Genomic DNA, 9,166 nt, shown 5'->3' with positions numbered 1-9,166 from the left:
AAGGAAATATTAAGGTGATTTAGGAAGAGGACGGTAACGTCAGTTAACAACGGCGCTTAGCAAAAAAAGCGGTAAGAAACTAGGTCGACAACTTCTTTCCGTTATGTTTTATAAATTAATTAGCAGTCGTTGCAACGACACGTCCGCATAATGTTTGTTCTTAAAAAAGGAAACTTGGGCTCTTTAAAGATCGCCATCACAAGGACGACAACATGATCTTCTTTAAGAGTTATGCAACAAGCAACAACAAATAAAACCAATAAAATTGGTTGTCATTTTCCTTGCACAGCGTGAGCATAACTTTCTTGTCTTAGTTTTCATCGGCACTGATCTAAAATTTAAGACATTAAAAGTGCAAACCTGAGCTAATTCTGGAATTGTAGGCATCTTATTTCAATCCGCAGAGGAATGTATGAAAGAAAAGCCGCCGCATTTAGTCCTAAATTTAAAGCGAACTGAAATCTTGGATCGCCTGCTAACCAAAAATCCTACAAAAAACCAAACCAAACCAAAACCTTCCCACCAAAATGTAGCGGAAAATTCTCACAAATACACCGAATATAATAGGGAAGGGGCCCTCATTATCCTGGAAATTAGTTTTGAAATCATTCCAAACAGTATTATCTCGTACACAAGAGCGCAATTTACATAATTCCTGGGCGTTTTGATCGCGACGGGAAAAGCAGCGAAATGACGTCCAGAACTTGTTGGGGAGAACGGCAACGCCAACAACGGAAGTCGAAATAGAGTTGTGTCCAGGCTATCCGTGCGCTCTCCCGTTCTGAAACGAAAACCCGTCCTCTTACTAAATCACACTATCGTATCGAACGTGGTCCTTATGGTGTCCTGTACTAAGTTTGACAAACTTCTCGTAAAAATGAGATTCTTTTTATTTTCTTCCATCGCTCCAGTTGGGTTCGTTATGTCTCTAAGTAAGCTTTCCTCCTGGGGCCTTGCGCCAGGAGCAGTTGGTGGGTTTGGTGGTGGGGGAGGTGGATCAGAGGATAATGGTGCATCAGGCAGAGGTGATAGGTACTCTGGGAGATGTGGTGGTACCCATGCGAAACAAGCCGGAGGTGGAGGAAGCTCGTACCGTAATGGCACAGATTTTTCTGGTTTGACCGGTGGGAACTCGAATGATTCCTTGTGTACCAACAAATAATTGTTTATGTTGTGATTGGAAAGTTTTTTATCTATATCTTCATTTACCCTCTGATTCCAAATCTCGTTGATTTAAATCCTACTTCTACGGAGGAAAAATAAAACAGACGATCTCATTTCTCGATCGCCTTTAGGATTCTCGGAAAGAGATTACGTGAGTAATGAGAACTCTACTTTTTGAAATATTAACAGCACCATTATTTGGGTGAACAATACTGAGCTATAAATGTTATTATGAACGCCTTGAAATAGTCACTGATGTACTGCACGTTATAAGATATTCTGGAAAATTGGACCTGACCTGAAAACTGTATCTGATTTACTAAAGAAATCGAGGTTCTGTCCATCAAATATTCAAATATACCCTCGCAGTTTTATTTTCTCATAGTTTATTATCAACAGGTCATGAGATCATATCGATCAAAGAAATCTAGCCGTCATCTATCTGTACAAGATCTGCTGGTTGATCAATCACTCAGAAAATGTACTTATTTCCTGTTCTTAGTCATTATCTGATTATTGCAAACCTTGACACCGAAGAAATTTAAAGAAAGGAAAGGATTATTCTAAAATGTAAAGCGGAAACTAATCAAACACTTGTTTACAAACACACGGGAAAATGAAACTAAAAAATTGCAGTGCGCGATGTGTCTTCCTTTGTAAACTCTCTCTAGGTAAATGAAGAAGTAAAATGTAATGAAAAAAGTTACCTACCCGTTACTTGATCCCCAGAACAAAGTTTTAAACAGTTCCCACTGGTAAGGGCGCTATCACATCGCTTGGATAGAAAACAAGGTATGAACAAGATATGTAATTTTGCAAGTTGGTTATTTTGAAAGTTTATTTTGAAAACAATAAAGCTGTAGGCGCATTTTTCGCAGCACATTTGACTGGTGATACATGTTGTTACGCTGTTTAAACATGGAATAGTTCTTAATAATATTTCTATTTCAGAGGGCCTTTCGAGTTTTCCAAATTCATAGTGCTGACTTTAAGGACCATAAGGGAAATCAAGGTTTAAGCACTTTTTTTTCTCTTACGAAAAATGTAATGTACATTACTGATCTTACGTACCAGTCAGAGGAAGTAATGGCGACTTGTGTTATTAAAAATTAGCAATGTGCCTTACTTTCTCGATATGAACATTTTCTTTTCTTAACAAGAAACCCACCTAAATTTCAATAATGTTATATTTCGTATTTATTGTATCGGGCAAATATGTCTCGAATCTCTTTCGCTTTAACTCATTCAGAAGAAATTGAATGATTAGTGGGTTATACACAACTTCTTTGAAAGAGATAAAAATGTATGATAAAGAGAGAAGCTGTAGCATCTGAACGCTAAGATGCTTGCAGAATGTAACTTATGTCAAAAATTCTCTAAAACAGAAACTAATCTGATTATGCTTTGCTAAGTGAATCGCCGTCCAAGAGTATGCATACCTATTTTCAATGAAAAGAAAGCATCCTACCTCGACAATTATAATGGATTTTGCAGCACACACACGGGAATAAACTGAACGATAAACGAATAAGTCGTTTGTATACCTCAGCTGGCTCAACAACAAACAGAGCTGCATCTTAAGTATTAGTTTGCTTCTTTGCTTCATTTGATTTTATTTTTTCTCCTTTTTCTATACTAGTTCTCAGAGAACGATTCAGAGGATAATAAAAAATATATATATATCATTTCTTCGCTTGTGATTGGTCCAAAAAACTCCTATTTTCCACTAATTCGATTGCCAAGTTGTTATCACAGTGTTTGTTATCTGACAAATTAACGAGCCGATCACATTCAAAGTTGTAGTTTAAACCATTCAATCAATCAAAACCTTGGTTTCAATCACCATAACAACAGTGTACAGACTTTTTTCAAAATGGAGAATTTTTTCCCATGAACAGTGGCAATAGTTTAGAGCACAGTAGTGAGGTTAGTATCAGTCTATTAAATGCAAATTTTCCCTTTCTTCTCTCGCAGCTTGACTATACTTCTTTTCTCGGATATTGTAATTTTTTGTGATAAATTGGTGATAAGACTTCATGTCGTCCTATTAGGTCTGTATTCATATTCGTGATAAACAACTCGGAATCCCGCTGTGCAACCGTCCGAACTTGTCACTCGTATTATCACTGACCAAACTGGACTCCACTGAGTACTATTACCATTAAATACCCAAAAACTTATCTTAATTCTTTATCATACTCAAACGAACCTCAGGGTTTTGGTTTTTAATTATTTCAAATTCTTCTCACTGAAAAATACGAGTTTGTGGTAATGATGATGAAATTCTGAATTGAAGTTGCCCTGTATTGCATTTATGAAGTTCTCACTCAACAGTGGTATGAGGGTGGGGAAGCCATTTTTGGTTTGATGCTTCGAAGAAACACCTTCAACTGGCATTTAGACTGCTGCTACAAACCAAGTGCCGTCTGAGTGATAAATTGCGACGGTTATCATGTTTACTACATAAATGGCATACCCAAGTGTCACCTCCGCCACTGCGACACAAACTAAATTGATGCTGGTTGAAAAAATTATGAGTTTTGTGTAATCGTATCATAATTGGTTACATTTATGTGTATTATGCTTTGGTACTCTTACAGCCAGTACGTGCTCTATGACTGGTCATGAATACCCCCTTATTTAAAGATCAGAAAAAAAAAACAATAACAACAACGAAATAAAATACTGACAACGAAGAAAAAAAAGGGAAAAAAAGAACAGAGTCAATTAGATTTTTATCATTTATTTGAAAAGTTTTCTCGAAGATGGAAAAGTAAGTGATAAGTAAATTTGAAATATCAAAATGTTCTCAAATCCATCTTTTTTTTCTGCTATTCATTTTCAGAATCTTAGGGGGACGTGATGTAGCATTTGCGTTGTCAATTTCAAAGGATCAAATTCTAATGGCAATAAATAAAACGAATTTATCAGATCTATTGCCCGATCAATTGTATAGTTGGTATGGTGTGGTTCTATACATGTAATTTACGGTTTGTCTAGTTGCATGCACCGTTAGTCGTTTACATAAACAATTACAATACTGCTCGCTAAATTGAGCGGAGATGACCTACTTTTCACATGACTTTAACCTATTAAAAATGGTTAAAACTCACCTCCTTACTCTTGGTTCAATATAAGTAATTCAAAAAGGCAAAATAACACTAATAGGTTATATTCAAAAACTTTAGCAGATAGTCAATCTGAGGTGACTTAAGTCAGTTTCTTCCTATTTTGTTGACTCAGCCAATTAAAATAAGTGGAAATAAGTTATTCCAACCATAAATTGAGAACAAATCTGACCCATATAAAGTAACTTTAAAAAAAACAAAACAAGTGAGACGAATCGACCAAAAAAATCAAACTGCTTAAAAAATTCCGTATTGATTGTATATTCAGTCAAGTCGAGATAGTTAGAGTAGGAGGTCACCGAGTAGGACCTTTTCAGGGGCATTCAAGCACCACTCACTTCAATATTACGCCTCCAAACGCTATTTTAGAGTTATACTTACACCGCTAAATCGTCTAGACCAGTTGTTAAACTTGACTTGCTCTTGAATAAAAGTGCCAGAAGTACACATTTTCAGCTTAACCGCAATTTGCTCACAGTGTTAGCAAAGAGGAGGTGACGGAGAAAAGATAGTGCCGGAAAAAACAAATAAATAAAAAAGAACCGTGTTTCCCTCGTGTTTCCCAAGCCCTTCTGGCAATTGAATATGGTAAGTATAAGATGTTCGGTAGTCTGATCACAATTTTTCTTGACCCGCGGATGAAATTCGACCAAAGATTTGATCCTAACAGGCGGACAGTCGATTTTAGCAATTATAGCGAAGGCGCCTAAAAAGGGTGCAAGCTTTGACAGGATTCGAACCTTTGCCTCAGGAAAAGTTCTCAAAGGTCACATCTTTAACTAAAAAAGGGTACAAGATCCGCACGAATGTCTGATGTTTTGCTACAGCGAATTCACATGTCAGAGCTACAACTACGTCATAATTGGTAAACTTTGCGAGCTGAATAACAGAACCAAAGAAGCAAGACCTGGAGATTTTGTCCGAGATGAAACTAGATTCTACGTGCGACGATGGAGGAACAGAGGTACGGAAGCAAAAAAACAAAATAGTCTTTAAACTTATCATTGCATAAAGGTTTAGTGAAAATAAATACTTGTCACAGCTGTAAACATCAGTTTCCTTTCAGTTTTTGAACAATCGCAACTAGTTGGTATCGTAAAGTCAAAATTTTCAGCAATTTCATAAATTTTTAAACCTTTCATATGACGGTAACACATGTTCAGCTACTTTTGAGAGGTGCGAGTTAAACAGAAAAACACACAGAAAGACAGACAGTGAGAAAGAAAGTGCTTGTTTAAAGCTTATTCAAAGATGCCAAGGGTTTAGTACTCTATTAAAATTTCACTGTATTGAAATGCGACTGATTCCATTAGCATTGTCTTCGGACCGAGCTGAGATCCGGATATATTCCCTATAAAATCCACACATCGCATGTGTAGTTCATGAGACCAAATCAAAGCCTCGCAATGATTGAATGGGAAGGGAAGGGGAGAGGTGGGGGGAATGAGTGTCCTCTATTCAACCGGGGAGTTTTAAGCCTTATAGGGACGAGAACTTAATGCGATTGGCTCACGGCATTTCCCACGATGTTACCTTCACAGTATGCATGTTTTAAACATTCAATGAAACTTAGCATATCAAAGGTAACATTACAGTTTTCAAGGAATTCCTAACTGTATTTTGCGACTTAATATGGCCATATTGGAATATCCCTTGTTGAAATGATGCTTGGTTGGTAATTGAACAATACGATACGATCAAGAAGGTACTTGTCATCATATTGCTCCTTTTCCAAAGTCTCATTAGGCTCCGTTCCCGAGATGCCTGCCCAGTCTTGTGGAGAGATCAAAGCCAGCGAACAAGGGTCAGATCAGCGGTAGATATTGGCTGGAACCCCGAGAGAAAAAAATAAATCCACGAACTTTTTGGTAACTACATTATTATTCTTTACGTATGGACAATTTAAGAAAAATAGGTTTGATAAGAATACATGAAAGTCATATATTTGTACTGCGGAAAATACATTTTAAGCAAATGAAGATCATCGCAGTATATACTCAACTTAAGCATTTGAGAAATAAGGCCTGAAAAAAAAATTCAGGCCTGAACGGGAATCGAACCCATGACCTCTGCGATACCGGTGCAGCGCTCTAACCAACTGAGCTATCAAGCCAACTGGGAGCTGGTCAATTGTGAGTTCGTTATATACCCGTAGATGGAGAAGGTGTGATAAGAATACATGAAAGTCATATATTTGTACTGCGGAAAATACATTTTAAGCAAATGAAGATCATCGCAGTATATACTCAACTTAAGCAGTTGAGAAATAAGGCCTGAAAAAAAATTCAGGCCTGAACGGGAATCGAACCGATGACCTCTGCGGAAAATACATTTTAAGCAAATGAAGATCATCGCAGTATATACTCAACTTATATATATATATATATATATATATATATATATATATATATATATATATATATAGACATATACTCAACTCAAATGTATTTTCCGCAGTACAAATATATGACTTTCATGTATTCTTATCACACCTTCTCCATCTACGGGTATATAACGAACTCACAATTGACCAGCTCCCAGTTGGCTTGATAGCTCAGTTGGTTAGAGCGCTGCACCGGTATCGCAGAGGTCATGGGTTCGATTCCCGTTCAGGCCTGAATTTTTTTCAGGCCTTATTTCTCAACTGCTTAAGTTGAGTATATACTGCGATGATCTTCATTTGCTTAAAATGTATTTTCCGCAGTACAAATATATGACTTTCATGTATTCTTATCACACCTTCTCCATCTACGGGTATATAACGAACTCACAATTGACCAGCTCCCAGTTGGCTTGATAGCTCAGTTGGTTAGAGCGCTGCACCGGTATCGCAGAGGTCATGGGTTCGATTCCCGTTCAGGCCTGAATTTTTTTCAGGCCTTATTTCTCAACTGCTTAAGTTGAGTATATACTGCGATGATCTTCATTTGCTTAAAAATAGGTTTGTATCGCAAAAAGTAAGAATGTTTGGAATTAAAAAAATTCCTTCCTTATAGACAACTGAAATGTAACTTTGCATGGAATTCTTAATTCGTTTCCAGGTGCATTGTGACATGGTATCAGTGGATCAGGCCTGAACTCTCATCGCTCGGTTTTCAAACAGTGACGCTAAAAACTGGATGGATGACTCTTGAGACTGGTGGTATGACAGTATTCAGCCCGCAGGAGAAACCGCTGACCCGTCATACAACGCAGACATGATCTCGCCAGCGTTCTGGCTGGTCAGTGGCAGTGAGATTAAGATCAAGATGACTCTGGACACACTCTTCTATTGGGAACAACAGGGAACTGTCTAAGCGGGAAGACGTTCCGCTCAAAAATGACCAGCAATGGTGACTTCAGAAACGGTTCAGTTTGGTCCAATGGTTTGTGCCTGGGAAAATACAATGTTCTATATGGAGGGCAATACCAAACAACCGAGGGTTTCGGGCAGACTTCACGCGGCAGTGACTTGCAAGGTGCTGATGAGGTCGGCTTCTGATGTGGCTGAAAACGGAGCAGTTCTGTGATCATGATTGGAGGAAGCGGTGCTGATTGTTCAGGTGCCGATCACGGAATTGGGACAACGGTGGCAAAACTTGCTTCTTTTAAAATCAAAGAAGATAACAAGAGTGAATCTGACTTTTGTAGCAACGCATGGGACTCGATAACTAAAAGTTACTCATTGAATTTGTGGATTCGTTAAAGCATGCACTCCTTTTAAAATCGTGACGCGTTGAAATTGCTGTTTAAATTATACGTGAAGCGTGAATTTTTCCAAAATTCGTGCATAAAACGTAATCAGAACTACCCTCTGAACACAAATGTCTTAGATCCGAGTTGCTTTTCATTGTAGTGAGATAAATACATGTTATTTTCAGTTTGTTTTTGTTTTGCTTTGTTTTCTTTTCTTCGAATGCATGAACTCAAACATAAAATGATCTTTTTTATTCAGCAAAGTAAGTAGTTTTATAAAAGGCCTTATTGATTGTAATGCATCTAGTTTTAAAGAAGTGCGAAAGTCTAAATAGCTATAATAGGGCGTGCTTTGATTTTGATCGTTATATTTTTTCAGTTATAGGCATCTAGATCCTTAGGATAATTTTTCAGACGTTAACCTTGTGTAATTGTTAGCTTGATGGCCGCAAGTTTTTCAGTTTTTAACTGGCTGTCGTCACCCTCTATAAATTAAGTTGACAAATACATACATAATGACAAGTAGATCTCATTTCCTAATAAAAAAGCATATGTGACCAGGTGACAGCCAGACGCATGCGCAAAAAATCACCTAGTCGATAAGAATTGACACTGCTCTCGCAGGGCGACAATTCTTTCTATATCTATCGCTTTTGACTGTTGTCATCGTCGATTTGAAGAATTTGAGTATTCTTCCGCAAAAATCCAAGAGAGGTTACTCTTCTTGCACAAATAATCACATATTTGTTTGCCTCTTCTATAAGAAAGAGGCTACGAACTTGATATGTAAGAGCCAACACAACCGTTGCCCGTAAAACGGCCAAAATTAGCAGTTAGAGAAAATTGACAAATTTTAATCGTTAGCCGTAAAGAAGGTTAATTGTTTTGATATTTCTGATGACTTCAAGGGAAAGATATAAACCGTAAGCCGTAAATTGGCCAACATCATAACCGTTAGCTGTAAAAGCCACCAGCCCATTGAGACCCTCATTTACGAGTATTTCGGTTTTATAGAGATCTCCTCTTCTTTTGGCCTGGTGAAAAACCTATACTTGCGTCATAAAAGGTTAAAGTGTTTACTTATTGCACTGCACAGTGCGACCTAACGGCTGAAAATCCTTGTTGACGAGGATAGCGTGGCATGCGCAGGCTACACCAGAAGGACAGCTTAAGGAGATAGCCCAAAACAGAGTAAAACA

At 37.7% G+C, this 9,166-nt stretch overlaps 2 pseudogenes; both read left to right on the top strand.

Annotated features, from left to right (window-relative positions):
* Positions 1 to 9,166, top strand: part of LOC131768810 (uromodulin-like) — a 233,972-nt pseudogene that overhangs the window by 162,823 nt on the left and 61,983 nt on the right.
* LOC131774207 (uncharacterized) lies at positions 923 to 7,977 on the top strand (annotated as a pseudogene).

The sequence above is a fragment of the Pocillopora verrucosa genome, chromosome 5 (genome assembly GCF_036669915.1).
Source record: "Pocillopora verrucosa isolate sample1 chromosome 5, ASM3666991v2, whole genome shotgun sequence".
Lineage (NCBI taxonomy): Eukaryota > Metazoa > Cnidaria > Anthozoa > Scleractinia > Pocilloporidae > Pocillopora > Pocillopora verrucosa.
This window is presented reverse-complemented; position numbering and strand designations above follow the sequence as displayed.